The following is a 16,027-nucleotide window of genomic DNA, read 5'->3' as shown; positions in this document are numbered from 1 at the left end:
TTGACTAAATAGATGCTGTTTTCCTTCCAACTGTTTTTGATGTTCAAGGCCAAAAAAAAGCTGGTCAACTTTGCAGGGACCCATGAGAAAAGCAGGTGTAAGGACGTGCTTACAGTGATAAGTCTATATTTAGCCAGCTCTTTAAAACTCAGGTTCTGCAAGACCAAGCAGCAATTAAAACAACTAAGATGAATGAATAGAGAACAAGAAGAGTTCCCAGCACTTTTGACAAAAAAAGAACCCAATGGAACAAGCATCGCTTAGTAGGAAAAATATAGCAAAGCATGTACATCTGCGCCTAAGGCTTTCATTCAATAAGCATGCTGTGCTGTTTTCTATCTGCAGGTACTATGAGAGTGGTAGGCGAGATCTATAGCTAACATATCATCCTTGCCCTAAAAATAGTTACGAACACTAAGCTTTAACAGTATCTACTAGTTATTGGGAGATGACAAACTTGTCTTCAAACCTTTAAACTATTTGCATAGCTTTTTAAATATAGTAGCTATGTTTTCCTCCAATATGTTTTCAATTGCTGCCATTTTTATTTGAAAGAACCCTTCTTTTATTTTTCTCAGCATTATGCCTCTGCCCTGAGGTAAACTAAAACAATAAAGGATGCAATCTAACATTGAAAAATCTCTTGCCAACCAAGCAGCGTTTGTCACAGAACGTTAATCTAAGGTAAGGCTCTCATTGGCTTGCAGGAAAATATCCATATTTTGACAGATGGTCTAACACTGTCAGTAGCTTTAGGTACTTCCTTTAAGACTACACATTGAACTAGTAATAAAGCCTATCAGAGCTCTCAATTTTAGGAGGCAATTTCCTCTCAAGGGCTATACCCTAACGAAAATTTGATGGTAAAGCTGTCATTACCAGAACTCAAGTAAGGTCACTGGGTTACACTAACCCATTTGGAAAATACCAAGCCATTCTGAGATCTAACTCTGTTTGCTAAAGACTCACAGTTTTTATCGTCCCCCAAAGACAGTGCTAAAAGAAACAGTTCTGCTGCTTGCTTTGTTCTGTCACCTCTCAGGTGACATGCAACAGAAGCAGAGCATGGAGTTCCTGAACAAAGACAAGAAACAGAAAATATAGCTCTTCCTGGAACAAAGAAACTGCCAATAAAAAGAGAAACATGGCCAGGCACAGTGGCTCATGCCTGTAATCCCAGCACTTTTAGAGGCCGAAGCAATAGGATCACTTGAGCCCAGAGTTTGGGACCAGCCTAGGCAACACAGTGAGACTCTGTCTCTACAAAAAAAGATTAGCTGGACATGGTGGTGCACACACCTGTAGTCCCAGCTACTCAGGAGACTGAGGTGAGAGGACTGCCGGAGCCCAGAAGGTCAAGGCTGCGGTGAGCGTGAGTACACCACTGCAATTCAGCCTGGGTGACAGACTGTGACCCCGTCAAAAAAAAAAAAAAAAAAAAAAAAGAGCTTGCTCGAGAGAAACACAGAAGTACCTCAGTCCCTTAAAATCATGAGACAAGGGTTAAGATGAGCAAGAGGTAGGAGGCAAATGTGCATAGGGACCTTGAAGAACTAATAACTACAGTATTTGTTTCATATAGTTTGTCTAAGAAAAATTCAAATATTCTCTTTTAAACAGATACCATGTAAACTCAAGCAACATGGTTCCAATAGGATTTGAACCACCACCCTGAATTGACTTGCCTATTTTAAAGTTATAGCTCATGGCACCACAAATAGAAAAATCCTGGGAAGCCTGGTGCAGGTTGACTCAAGACTAGCTGTCAGTTTCACCTCCAATGTCCATCTTCAATATGGGCAAACATTTCTAGGCATGACTTTAAATTTATAATCATAGGTCTTAATGTACTGTTACACGAACAACTTTAAATCTTCCAATAAAGTCAGAGATCCTGAACTAGAACAAAAATTATTCCATCTAATAACAAACAAGCATATTGATTAATATTTTGAAATGAAACTCATGTGTCTGCCTTAAATATATATAAAGCTAGATGCCTGGCAGATTAAAAGCTTTTTTCAAAAATCAGAATTTTCAACAAATACATTTTTTATAAAGCCAATCCTAAAGATTATGGAACACTTTTATAACCCTTATTTGTGCTATATGTTAACACTAATAAAAATATCCCTGTGGAATCAGAATCACATTATACAACAATGTGATACAGCAGATCACATTTTCAATGGAATTAGGGTTATATACATAAAAGTTTGTTCCTTAGGATCCAACAAGAAAAATATATTAACATAAATGAAAAGGGCGTAAATGAAAATGCAACTATATACTCAATTATAAATCAGTATAATTTTAAATTCTAAGTACTAAAGCAAGCATTTTCTTGTATCATCCACTGATTATATAGTCTCAAAGTAAACTTCCAGCCCAATGAAATACACAAGTGTAGCATTAATTTGATCTTAAGCAGGCTAGCCTTAAGCATCATCCAATTACCAATAATTGTTGTGCTTATAATTTACAAAGGATTTCTGGAACCATCAATGAACCAGGCCTTTTACATAATAGATTCAAGAACTCTGCACCAAATGACTTTTTATTCTCAATAAATTCTCTCTAGCAGGTAGAGGCACTGAAAATCATTTACCTGGGAGAACCTCCTCCAACAGGTACCACAGGTGCATGTGTAGGCTGGATGCTGAGAGCACCTTCCCACCCAACATGCAGCAGGTTTGCTTTTCCCAGGTTTTACGAAATGTCAATCTGCAAGCCTGGGCTTGTTGTCAAGTCAGTCCTTGACAACTGAAGCAAGGCTTCTAGCCACTACCCCTAGGACCCAGGTTTTTCAAGACAACTTAAGAATAAACCAGGTCAGACGCGGTGGCTCACGCCTGTAATCCTAGCACTTTGGGAGGCTGAGATGGGCAGATGACCTGAGGTCAGGAGTTTGAGTCCAGCCTGGCTAACATGGTGAAACCCTGTCTCTACGAAAAATACGAAAAAATTAGCCAGGCGTGGTGGTGCATGCCTGTAATCCCAGCTACTCGGGAGGCTGAGGCAGGAGAATCACTTGAACCTGGGAGGTAGAGGTTGCAGCGAGCTGAGATCGCACCACTGCACGCTAGCGTGGCTGACAAGAGTGAGACTCTGTCTCAAAAAAAAAAAAAAAAAAAAAAGAAATTTGAGATGCCATGCCCCCAGCTTTGTTTTCACTAGTCAACTAATATCTCTATTACTCCCAGTACCACAACTAACATCCTTGGTTTACTGAAAATTACCAAGGAATGAGCTACCTGCATTGGACCAAGTAAAGGCCAGCCCAGGACAATAACTGCATTAAGCCATTAGACTGTCAAAAGCAATCATAATGTTATTAATATGAGCTTTGGAAAAAAGCTCAAAAATCTCTCTCAGAACATAGAAAGTCTCTCAAGAACCAACTTGTCAGCTGTTCTACTGAGCAAAAATTCAGACTCCCACCTCAAACTCAGTACTTCATCACTAAGGGCTTCTTGGGCCCACACTTATTTCCACCTCCTCCCCTTCTGTTACTGGTACCAGTATTCTGGGTCAATGCCTCATGAGTTACCAAGGCCCATGCAGTCAGCCTCCATAACAGCTGTCCCCCCCACACACTCTCCTTTGTGTGTGCTATGTGCTCATGGCCCCAGTCTGGTTCAGGCCTTTTATTCCTTTTCCTTTGGGCTACTGCCAAAACCTCCTACTGGATCTCCCCAGGTCCACTGTAGATCATCCTAGCACAAGTCCTATTACTTCAATGTCCTGCTCAAAACTCTCAATGGCTCCCTACTACCTGCAGACTAAGTCCAAATTCACTGGCATAACATTCAGGTCCTTCCATGACCCAATCCCTATGCAAGCTTCCCACACCTTCCTCATGTTATTTTCACACTCAGTTGATGTGACAGTCCAAGGTTTGCAAGCATAAATGCCTTCAGGGTTCATGCATGCAGCAAACAAAGAATGGATGGGTTTAAGCCAGGGAGTGGTGGCTACTGTGGTTAAAGGAAAAGCTCATGTCCTTTTCTAGACTCTTAAAAAAAAATCCCATCATGCCAGCCAAACACTTTTGGTGACCATACTGGTCCAGGGGCCTCTAGATCACAACACCTGCTAGTCATGCCAGATCACTCTTACAGAAACCATGCCACTCACTCTGCCCACATGCCCCACCATGCTGTGCCTCTGCCTATAGGGTCTGAATCCCTCCCCTCAATTTACAGAGACTAGGTGATAGTGTAAGACTTCCCCAATGCTTTCCCCCAGGCCCTCAGCATAATGTGCACTCATCCTCCTTTAAGGTGTGAGAAGCACATTGTCATTCAAGTGCATTTTAATGTCTGTTTCATGATATTTTTCTATATCTTTTCCATCAGCTACTTGTAAAGTCAGCTAATTCTCCAGGGTGATTATTACGTGTCAAGCACTTTATATACATCAACGTACTTGATGGTTGAATCTTCATAACTCTACAGTAGAAACTGTTACCTGCATTTTGCAAAGAGTGAAACCACAGCTTAAAGAGGTTAGGTGATCTGCCTGAAATTTCACAGGTAAAGGGTAAATCCAGGGTTCAAACTGAGGTCCCTGGCTTCAAAGCCTTTGCCCTCATCTCTGATGTGTGCTGCCATCCTAGAACACTTGGGTACATTCTCAATCACTCTTTACAGGATTGCAAGCTCTAAGAAGGGCAGTGACTAGGATTTCCTTGATCCTACTCCAAAACATAGAAAATACATTGTGAATGCAAATACTGATTGAATAAATGATAACACCCTCACTTCAGGATAAGCAAAACAATGGTTGGGGTGGGGGTGGATTAATCAAGATCTATGACATCACCCATATATCATGGTCTGCCCCAAAGCCCCTGTTTCTCTTCCTGTTTACAGACCCTCTCCAACTCCTAGACATAACCAATATCCTAATTCTTATGGTATTTACTTCCTTACATTTTTCCTAAAATTGTTTTTTTTAAACAACCTATGTATTCATTTATTTCCAAACATTAGTCTTGCTAGGTTTTGCATTCTTTCATATCCAGCTTCTTCTGCTAAATGAACTTGTTACTAATTGTGGTTTGTATTTTCATTGCTTTACAGAATCCAGCTATTTATACCACAATCCTCTCAACTGATGACAGGCACTTGGGTCATTTCTATTCATTTTTTTTGAGAAAGAGTCTTGCTCTGCCACCAGGCTGCAGTACAGTGGTGTGATCTCGGCTCGCTACAACCAGCGACTCCCTGGTTCAAATGATTCTCCTGCCTCAGCCTCCCAAGTAGCTGGGATTACAGGAAGGCACCACCACGCCCAGCTAATTTTTGTATTGTTAGTAGACACGGGGTTTCACCATGTTGGCAAGGCTGGTCTCAATCTCCTGACCTCGTGATCTGCCCGCCTCGGCCTCCCAAAGTGCTGGGATAACAGGCGTGAGCCACCACGCCTGGCCATTTCTAGTTTTTTATCATGATCAAAGAACATTCTTCTACATATCTGGTACACATGTACATGTAATATGATATATGCCCAGGAGTGAAACCACTGGGTCATAGACAATAAATATTTCCAACTTAATTAGGTACTACCAAATTGTTTTCAAATGGGTATAATGACTTCAGTTTTCTACCTGCAGTGCATAAGAATTTATTAGTAGTATCTTGTTGTTGTGGTTTAAATCACCTTTCCTGACTACTAATGAGGTTGTATACTTTTTCCATTTGTTTACTGGCTTTTTGGCCATGTACTTATGTGAAGAGTCTGCTTAAATCATTTGCCATTTTTTGTCTGGGTTGTTTTCTTGCTGATTTGTAGCTTTTTGTCATTACATATGGTGTGTATCTCTTCTCCCATTCTGTGGTTCATCCTTGCATTTTCCTTGTATGTCTCTGGTCCTTTCCTCTGGGCACACCTCCTGAGTAACAGCACTAATTTCCATGGCAATAAATAATTACTAAAGAAAACACTCCCAAATTTATATCTCTAGCCCCGACTTCTCTGTTGAGAGTCAGAACCTCTGTCCAACTGCCTGTCTGTTCTCTCCATTTGGAAGCCCAGACACTGCAAGTGAACTTCCGACCTTCCGACTCCAAACATACTCCACTTGCTGTCTTTTCCATCTTAAATGATGGTAACTATTCTTCCAGTCATTGAGACTCAAACCCCTAAGTCCTTCTTGATCCTTTTTTTCTATACCACTTCTATTCCATCCACAAATCCTATGAGGCTATTTCTTCAAAATGTACCCAGAATTCAAAGTTTCACCATCTTCACTACTACTCCCTGAAAAATCCACTCCATCTCTTGGCATGTATTACCGAATATCCTTCTAATATGCATTGCTCCCACCTTGGCCCCCACTCCATAATCTCTTCATGACACAGCAACCAAATCAATCATTTTAAGAGTCACCTAGGATCATTTTGCTACTCTGCTCAAAACCCTGTGGTGGCTCCCATGCAGAATAAAAGCCAAAGTGCCAACAGCGGTTCCCAAACCTCTATCATATCAAGCCTCCAGACCCATTACCTCCCAATTTCATCTATCACTCTTCTCTCCCCATGATGTCAACCTAAACATATCAGTCTCTCTGCTGCTTCTCCAACATGGCAGGCACAATCTTACTTCAAGGCCTTAGCACTTTCTTGTTCTTTCTGCCTACAATACTCTTCCCATGAAAATCTATTTGGCTAGCTGCTGCTTCTCCCAGATTTTGCTTAAATATTACCTCAATGACTTGAACTTATTTAAAATTTCAACTGTCCCTATGCCCTTTACAGTGTTTTATATTTTTCCATGGCACTTAATCGCTTCTCTTGGTTTTTTGATGCTTTCATATTTTCACATTTAACTGCTTATTGCTGGTACACAGAAATACAATTTTTCATGTGAGAAAATGGAATTCTAATTATTTATCTGTAGATTCTGAAGTTTTAAAAGTTTTTCACTTACACAATAATAAGTGGCAACATTAGTTCTTCCTTTTAATCCTTAACATCTTTTTCTTGCCTTTCTGCACTGGCTAGAAATCCACAACAAAAATCAATATAGGTAAATGCAGCAGGCATCCGTGTCTTGTTCTTGATTTTAAAGGGAAAGTTAACTTTTCATAATCAAACACAATGGTTTGGGCAGGCTTTTTGTAAACACTTTATTTATCTTATTTATTCTTGAGATGGAGTCTCACTCTGTTGCCCAGGCTAGAGTGCAGTGGTACGATCTTGGCTCAATACAACCTCTGCCTCCTGGTTCAACTGATTCTCCTGCCTCAGCCTCCCGAGTAGCTGGGACCACAGGTGTGCGCCACCACACCCGGCTAATTTATTTCTGGTGTTTTTAGTAGATGGGGTTTCACCATACTGGTCAGGCTGGTCTTGAACTCCTGACCTCAAATGATCCTCCCATCTCGGCCTCCCAAAGTGCTGGGATTACAGGTGTGAGCCACTGTGCCCAGCCTATGTAAACACTTTTTAAAAAATTCAGGTTGAAGTTCTATTCTTAGTTCACTAAGATTTTTATCATGAATTGTTACACTTTATCAAATCCTTTCTCTCCATCTATTAACATGATCATGACTTTTTCTTTTTATTCTGTGAATGTGGCAAATTACACTTGCTGATTTTCTACTGGTAAACTAAACTTGCATTCCTTGTATAAACCCAACATGGTCATAGTGCATTGTTCTTTTAATATATTGCTGACTTCATTTACTTATATTGTGTTTGGGATTTTTGCTCATGATTGAGGCTGCACTGCAATTTGCCTTTTCTGAACTACACTTAAGTTTGAGCATTAAAGGTTATGTTACCCTTAAAATATATTGGGGACCCATTTTGTTCCCTTTAGAATTTATGGAAGACAATTTTTTTTTTTTTTTTTTGTGAGACGGAGTCTTGCTCTGTCGCCCAGGCTGGAGTGCAGTGGCACGATCTCAGCTCACTGCAAGCTCTGCCTCCCGAGTTCATGCCATTCTCCTGCCTCAGCCTCCCAAGTAGCTGGGACTACAGGCACCCACCACCACACCTGGCTAATTTTTTTTGTATTTTTAGGAGCGATGGGGTTTCACCGTGTTAGCCAGGATGGTCTCAATCTCCTGACCTCGTGATCCACCTGCCTCGGCCTTCCAAAGTGCTGGGATTACAGGCGTGAGCCATGGCACCCGGCCGGAAGACAAATTACTTTATCCTTGAATGTTTGGTACAACTCTCAATGAAACCATTTGGACCTGGAATTCATTGTTTATGAAGGTTGTTGATCTCTATTTCAATTTCTTTACAGGACAGAAGACAGTTTTCTTTTTCTTCCTCGGTCAGCTGTAGAAAGTTATGTTTTTCTAAGAACTTGTCCATATAATACAAATTTCAAATGTATTTCCATATAGTTATTCACTAGTTTTTCAGTTAACATTTGAACGTCTACAAGAAAAGTGATGTTTCCGGTTTCCTGCCAAAGATTTCAAGGTCGGCTTTTATTTCTCTGAGTATAGTAAGCATGGTTGCTTTATAGTATAAGCCCGGTAATTCCAATATTTGAAGTATCTGTGAGGTCCATTTCTGTTATTTCTGGTCACTTACATTCATAGAATCTCATATCTTCATGTGCGTGGATCTTTAACTATGGGCTGAATATTGTATTTGAAAATTTATTGGCAGGAGAAGCTTGTAGCCTAGTATGACAGTAACTTGCTCCAGAAAATTCCATTTTCTTTGGCTGAGCACCATGTTTGGGTCTACCTTAATCCAAAATCAAAGCCTTGTGTCTCTGATTTACCCAGCTGATACAAAACTAGTTCACTCTTAGCCTAAGGATGCAGCCCTTCATGATTCCAGCTTGAGTTAGGGTTGACTGATCACTCTCTCTTAACTTTGACCAAAAGCAATCAACTGACTTCTACAGCCCCAGCTCCACACAACGACCAAAACCACAATTCACTATCTCAGGTGTTTCTGGATGAATTCCAAGTGCCCTCTGAATAAAAGCAGCCTTGGGTGCTTCATTCCCACCCTCCTTCAGATCTCTGCCCAACAGTTCTTCACCATCATGTTAATTATTCGACAAAGAAGGATTTTGTTAAGTTTTTGTTTATCTTCAGTGAGGTATGTCTGAGTTATCTAATCTGCTATTTTCTACAGGAAAAGCCACAACATAACTTTTATAAAGAGAAAAAATAGCTCCGTTCTTCCAGAAATTAGTTGTTATTTTGGTTCCTTGTTAGCAACACCGAGGACCAGAGTCAGGCCCTCACTTCTGAGCAGATGGCTTCAGGATAATATCAGACTTCCTATCTACTTGGAATACCTAAAGAGCTAAGTTTGAGTTTCCTGGATTTCCAGGAGCATGACGCCACTAAAAGCATTAACACCTTTAAAAAAAATCTGGTTAGGAGGAATATTGAAAAAAAAAAAAAAAAGCTCCATGGAAAAGATTTTTAAAGTCCTTGCAGGGCATGGTGGCTTATGCCTATAATCCAGCACTTTGGGAGGCTGAGGCAGGCAGATCACTTGTGGTCAGGAATCCAAGACCAGCCTAGCCAACATGGTGAAACCCTGTCTCTACTAAAAAAAAAAAAAATAAAAGAATAAAAAATTAGCTGGGCTAGTTACAATTAGCCCAGTTACTCAGGAGGCTGAGGCATGAGAATCACTTGAGCCCAAGAGACGGAGGCTGTGGTGAGCCAAGATCATGCCAGCCTGGGCAACAGAGAGAGACTCTGTCTCCAAAAAAATAAAATAAAATGAAATAAAATAAAAAAGAAAAAGAAAAGAAATCCTTTTAGGCTCTGGCATATTGAAAAATCCATTCTGTAAAAACTGGCATTTTCTCCTGAGGAAGAAAGAGTGTTTAGCCCAAAGAATTCATTCTAAGATAAGGTATTATTGAAAATTAAAAGGCCTCATCTTTCTTACCAACTTTATGAATGGAGGAAACAGGAAGGTAAGGACAGCAGCGGGATATAACTCCGTATTTTAAAGTAATTACTGACTGGGCTGACTGTAAATTGTTTAAAAATGAAATGCAAAACATTGTAACATTTAGAACTACAAAGTTTTAAAGTTATTTTAAAACTGTTTTTAGTGATAGCTAGGGTCCATCAATAGTGGGGCCTAGTATCCTTCAATAGACAAGATTCACCTTTCCAACGAGAAATAAGAATGTTTCTCCAACCTACTTTGGTAAATAAAGCAAGTTTAACTCCAGTTTCACCTAATTATTTTTATCTTTCTTTTCTTCTACCTTTATTTTTTCCCTCTACCTACTTTTTCTCACATTTTATGTCAAAAAAGTCAGCATGGGAAGCTTTTGAGCCCTTATTTTTGTCCTTGAGATTTTTTTTTGGAACCTGTGTTAGCACATCACATCTAGCCATAACCTTAGTACATGCACACATGCACACACACTTTAAAAGAAACTCAGTAATTTCAACACTGAAGACCTATGTCAGGTTTATTGTATTATCTACTCATAACAAATGACATTGCAATGAGAGATTTTTCCCATGCTACTAACAGAATTCTGGCTTATAATTTGGCCACTGGTGGCTGTAGTATTTAAAATGCATTAAAAACAACCCAGTAGCTCTTTGTAGATGTACTGTGAATGCAATCTGTGAACCTCTTGCTCCTGAAAAGATCAGACAAAGCTGAGGTTCAGGTAATTTGGAATGAAAACAACAAGAAAAAGCTCTGTTCCAACTGTTATGAAAGCTATTTTGTGATAGCAAATTTCTCTGATCACTATTAAGGGCCCTGAAAAACAAGCCAGGAGGGCCACAGATCTAGCCATCTAAATATAAAGGATATATTTCATTTAGATCTCTCCCCTAACATAGGGAGAACCAAGGTTTCATCTGAATGGATGCAATGGCATCATGGTCTTGGTGCCTTTGAAATTAACTAAATGAAATTTCATACATTATTTATCAGCTTGACATGTGATTTTGCTGCTTGCATAAACAAAATAATTTCATTGCCATCTTAGTGGCTTGGGAAACTTGAAGGGGAGTGAGGGCGAAGAGGATGCTTCAGATTCTAGTGTACATGCTGGAAGAGAACTGGGAGTCTATACTCACTCCCTTTGCCTGCAGAAATGTCATGCTACTCAGAAAGAGACTCTTTCTGGGGTTAAGTAAGCATATACTCTAGAAAAGAAGGAATCCAGTAAGATGGTATTGCAAGGAGAAACCACTTCTCCAGAATTGACAAGTGAAAGAAGGCAAATGAAGTGCTAAGCCCTTTGTCTAGATGAACAGGCAAATCTGGAGACTTAGAAATTCTTCTTCCCCATTTTATTTCTGTGTAAATGAGATAGAAGAATAATTCTGTTGCATGATATCCTTCTGAGCTGCTCAGCTATAAATCATTTGGCAGAGGTAGTTTCAGCAGCAGTTTTGCCCACAACTTCCTTCCTGTCCTCTATCATCTTTCCATAGATGCTAGAAAAACTCCAACTACTTTAGTTCTAGGAAGCATTCTTACCTCAGGAACCAAGTCAACAACAATAAAAATAAGCCATATCACCTCAATAAGAGATCCAGGACTTTTCTTCTTAAGTATTTCCAACCATCAATGTGTCCCCTTTATTAGGGTATGGCTATAATTTTTATTATAGTTGGAGCAGCATTATTTTCTGAGAATCAGATCCTATTTCAAATGTGAATTGAAAGTACCGTACTACAAATCTATTGATTATTTTAAGGTCTGAAATCTGCAAGCTGGATTAGATTGAAAAGATTAAGATATATGTAATATGCAGTACTCTTCTTAACCCAGTCGTAATCTATGGTTAAAAAAAGAGTTTATTAACTTTTGGTAGTGGTATTTGTTGAGAACAGTGTAGACAGTCCAGAACAAGCTGAGTGTGCTCCCAAAGAGCAGAAAGTCAAGTTGAGGCTTTGGCCCTGCATAAAAGCAGGTGGGAAAATCCACAATTCCTAAAACCATTATCAATCTCAGTGTCTGAGATAATTGATAAGTCTTCCAGTAGGCATTTGTGATTGGTGGTTAAGAGTTTGCCAGGGGAATTAGAATTTTTTTTTTTTTTTTTGAGACCGAGTCTCGCTCTGTCGCCCAGGCTGGAGTGCAGCGACGTGATCTCGGCTCACTGCAAGCTCCGCCTCCCGGGTTCACGCCATTCTCCTGCCTCAGTCTCCTGAGTAGCTGGGAGTCTAAAAGGCCATTCTTCAGAATGTTATAGAGTAATTATACTTGGGTGCTGAACTTACAGGTTATCTTATTTTCTTTGTGCCCTATTCCTTCTAATTTTGTAACAGCAACATGATACTTTTGTAAGCAGAAAACATCGTATTTCTTGAAAAGGAAATTTTACAATTCTGATGCCTGGTTTGTCCTTACCTTTTGAAACCACCTCCTTCTGTGTCTTTGACTTAGAGAGCTCAGAGTCCTGCAATGCTAGTAGCATCTCTTTTTCATGGGCAGCAGTGCATGAAGCCTCCTGCAGAGTCAGGCTCATTTGCAAGTGGCAGGGGATTCTGGACTGCCCACATCATTAAGAACTAGTATAATCAGAATGCTCTAATGATTAGCTTAACTGTCTTGTCAGTCTTTGTATGATTCACTCTACTAGTCCTCTATTGTAAAACTTCTTTTCATTTTTAAAAAAAATTTCTAGGCTGGGAGTGGTGGCTCACACCTGTAATTCCAACACTTTGGGATGCCAAGGCATGCAGATCACTTGAGGTCAGGAGTTCAAGACCAGCCTGGCCAACATGGTGAAACCCTGTCTCTACTAAAAATACAAAAATTAGCTGGGCATGGTGGCGAGTGCCTGTAATCCCAGCTACTCAGAAGGTGAATCGAGATCACACCATTGTACTCCAGCCTAGGTGACAGAGTGAGACTCCATCTCAAAAATAAACAAAGAAATAAATAAGATTCATTATACGTCATTTCACTTAAAGACAGTTTCTAAGAACTTACTGGCAACATTAAGTGAGGACTTACTGTATATTAAATTCTTTCTTTGAGACAGAGTCTCACTCTGTCCCCCAGGCTGGAGTGCAGCAGCATGATCTCAGCTCACTGCAACCTCTGCCTCCTGGGTTCAAGCAATTATCCTGCCTCAGCCTCCTGAGTAGCTGAGATTACAGGCGTGTGCCACCACACCAAACTAATTTTTTGTATTTTTAGTAGAGACGGGGTTTCGCCATGTTGGCCAGGCTGGTCTCACACTCCTGGCATCAAAGTAATCCACCCACCTTGGCCTCCCAAAGTGCTGAGATTAGAGGTGTGAGCCACCACGCTCAGCCTGTATATAAAATTCTGATAAGTTTTCTCACAAATGCTTCTTACAGGTTTTAATTACAAATAATGATTAAAGCACAACCTCTCTTCAAGGCATTCGAGAGTAGAATTTAGCTCTAATGTAGGTTCATGTTAAACAAAAGCAATAGAGTTCTTTTTGGAACAATGTCTCACCAATAAGGTAGTGAATCCCATGGCCTGGGCTCAGAGAGATGTAGACTTCTCAGTCAAGAGTTCTCATGAGATAAAGATACAACGTTGTGTCTGTACTAGATAGACACAAAAGCAAGGGAGAAGAGCTGCATGCTCCCTTTTGTGTGTGTTTTCCTGTTGGTGAGGATGAAAACATATGGAGGTGTTTAAGCCATCTCCCAAAATGGATCTTTTAAAGGGCAAAGGGATTTACTCTCATGTATACTGAATTAAACTTGATTTCATTTTTTAAAGGTATTGGATACCCAACTTGGCCATAGCAGACAGGAAGGGACACGTCTCTTCTATAGCAAGTCTCATTTTGTTCTCAGGATCAAAGAATCCCTTTGAAATGCACATAAAAGCATTGTCCAATCAGTATTAGAAATAAAAGTCAAAGCACTCTGACAAAACAAAAATTGATCTGTCCATAGCCTCTCAGTGGCCTTTGGGTGAAAAATGTTGAACACTTTCATAGTGAACAGGTCAATGCACCCATCTGTCTGTGGGTGACACTTGTAGCATGATTTCTCTTAGCAGGTTTTTTTTAAAGCAAGGTCCTATGCAGAAACAAACATCTTAGAAAGCCATATTAAAATAATTACGTAGTTGAAAAAGTCTATTAGTATCAAGTAGTCCAAAAATCTTCCAGATGGAAAACAGTATTTCCATGCTGGGTGGCAGAAAATGTGGGCATTCAACAAAAGACTGGTTAAACCTATTAAGGAAATACATATTGGGAGCCTGAGGGATGAGTATCATAGGCTGAACAGCCCTTCCCCTGCTGCAGCTATGATATCCCTCAATCGGCCAACAATGGAGGGCAGGTTCTTAGGCACTTATCAAAAAATAGACATGTTGTGATACCTGGTGTCTAAGGCAACAGATCTCCTATCATGCCTCAGAATGGCAACAGCTTCAGAACTTGCCAGAGACCTGAATCTAAAACTACCTGCTATCCATCTGCTTTCAAACACCTGAAGACCAGGGGAAGGGAATGGGCATTATTGTTTAATGGGCACAGAGTTTCAGTTTGAAAAAGTTCTGGAGATGGATGGTGGTGACGGCTGCACAACAAGGTGAAAATGCTTAACGCCACTGAATTGCACACTCAAAAATGGCTAAAGTGGTAAATGTTATGTTATGTAAATTTTACCACAACATTAAAATAAAAAGCCTAAAAACCAAGCTAGGATGCATGACAAATTGTCTCAGGGACATCCTAACCATCCATCTGTCCAGATTCTACAAGCTGAATCACCAACAAGCTACAGACCCATCTAGAGATTCCCAAACAATGTTTTCACAGAATCACACCTTCATACTATGCCCTTACTTTTGGCTGAAGGCAAACACAAGACAGGCCCGCTTGAAGGCTATGGCTACACATTGTATACCACTTTTGGCAAAAACAGTTCATTTTGTTCAGTTTATATACCATTCAATCCCTTTAGAAAGATCCACTATCCACTGAAAAATGTTTCCAAGTTTTTAGTCTATGACCTTTTTTTCTCCTGACCAAGATATACTGTTTTAGATATAAGAATTATGAAAACACAGTCACTACATTTCTATATCATAGCAATATTCAGAGGATGCTTAGAGCTTCAATTTTAAGTTCAAGCCTTCTTACACCAAGTATACAACTATAAATAACTTCCTTTGCTGTTGCATTATGTTCTTACGTTTTCATTCTTTTTCATGTTTTCATTCTTATGTTCTTATGTTTTCATTCTTTTTCAGTATCTTATTTTAAGGAACATCAGTATCCTTGGGAGGTAGGTGGATTACATAAGTGAATGAGAGGCCAATTACAGACTATACAATCACTCATACTGGAGATATATAATACAGAAAAGAAACATGATCTGGCTAGGTCTTGACTGTCCTATAATGTACTTTGGCTAAAGACTCCAAAAAACAACCATGTAAATTGAAAAAAAAAAAAAAAATTCTTGCAGTGTCAAAAATTATGGCACCTGATTACACATACACTTAGGAATTACATAATTACATCCCCATGATTCTAGAAGCACCAGGTAAAATAAGTCATTTAATGCTGCCCCAGTGAGATGTACTAAAAGGTCAAACTAACCTTCTCCATCCATTTCTCTCTAAATCACAATGCAAACGAGTCAACGAAAACTTTCAGTACAAAAATGTTGCCAAAAATCTCTGCTAGACAGTAATGCCTGGGTACCTGTTCTTCACATTTCAGGAACTACCATATAAACCAACTCTTGTGCAAGATTAACAGTATCTTTATTCAGTAATTAGGTAGAAAAATGAGACTAATAGAAAGACAGGGGTAAAAGCTGCCTGGAACATGCTATGGTCTTAACATTAAAGCTTCTTCATCATAGTTTCCAGTATCCTCTTACAGGACCATCTATGTAGGGAGGTAAGAAAATAACTTAGGAAGATTTTTTTAAAAGCCTCAAATAACTTCTTATTACAATCTCACTAATATATATACTTCAAGCAAATTAATGAAATTGTTATTGATGATGTCAAAATATATATATGGGGTTGTTTCACAGACATCTAAAGACAAAATGGTAATAATGTTCTGATAATTTTATACCTCCTCACTA

At 39.5% G+C, this 16,027-nt stretch overlaps 1 protein-coding gene across 1 annotated transcript in view; it reads right to left on the bottom strand.

Moving 5' to 3' along the window:
- Nucleotides 1-16,027, bottom strand: part of CCDC6 (coiled-coil domain containing 6) — a 120,526-nt gene that overhangs the window by 46,950 nt on the left and 57,549 nt on the right. The window lies entirely within an intron of this gene.

This window comes from Macaca thibetana, chromosome 9 (assembly GCF_024542745.1).
Source record: "Macaca thibetana thibetana isolate TM-01 chromosome 9, ASM2454274v1, whole genome shotgun sequence".
NCBI classification, from domain to species: domain Eukaryota; kingdom Metazoa; phylum Chordata; class Mammalia; order Primates; family Cercopithecidae; genus Macaca; species Macaca thibetana.
This window is presented reverse-complemented; position numbering and strand designations above follow the sequence as displayed.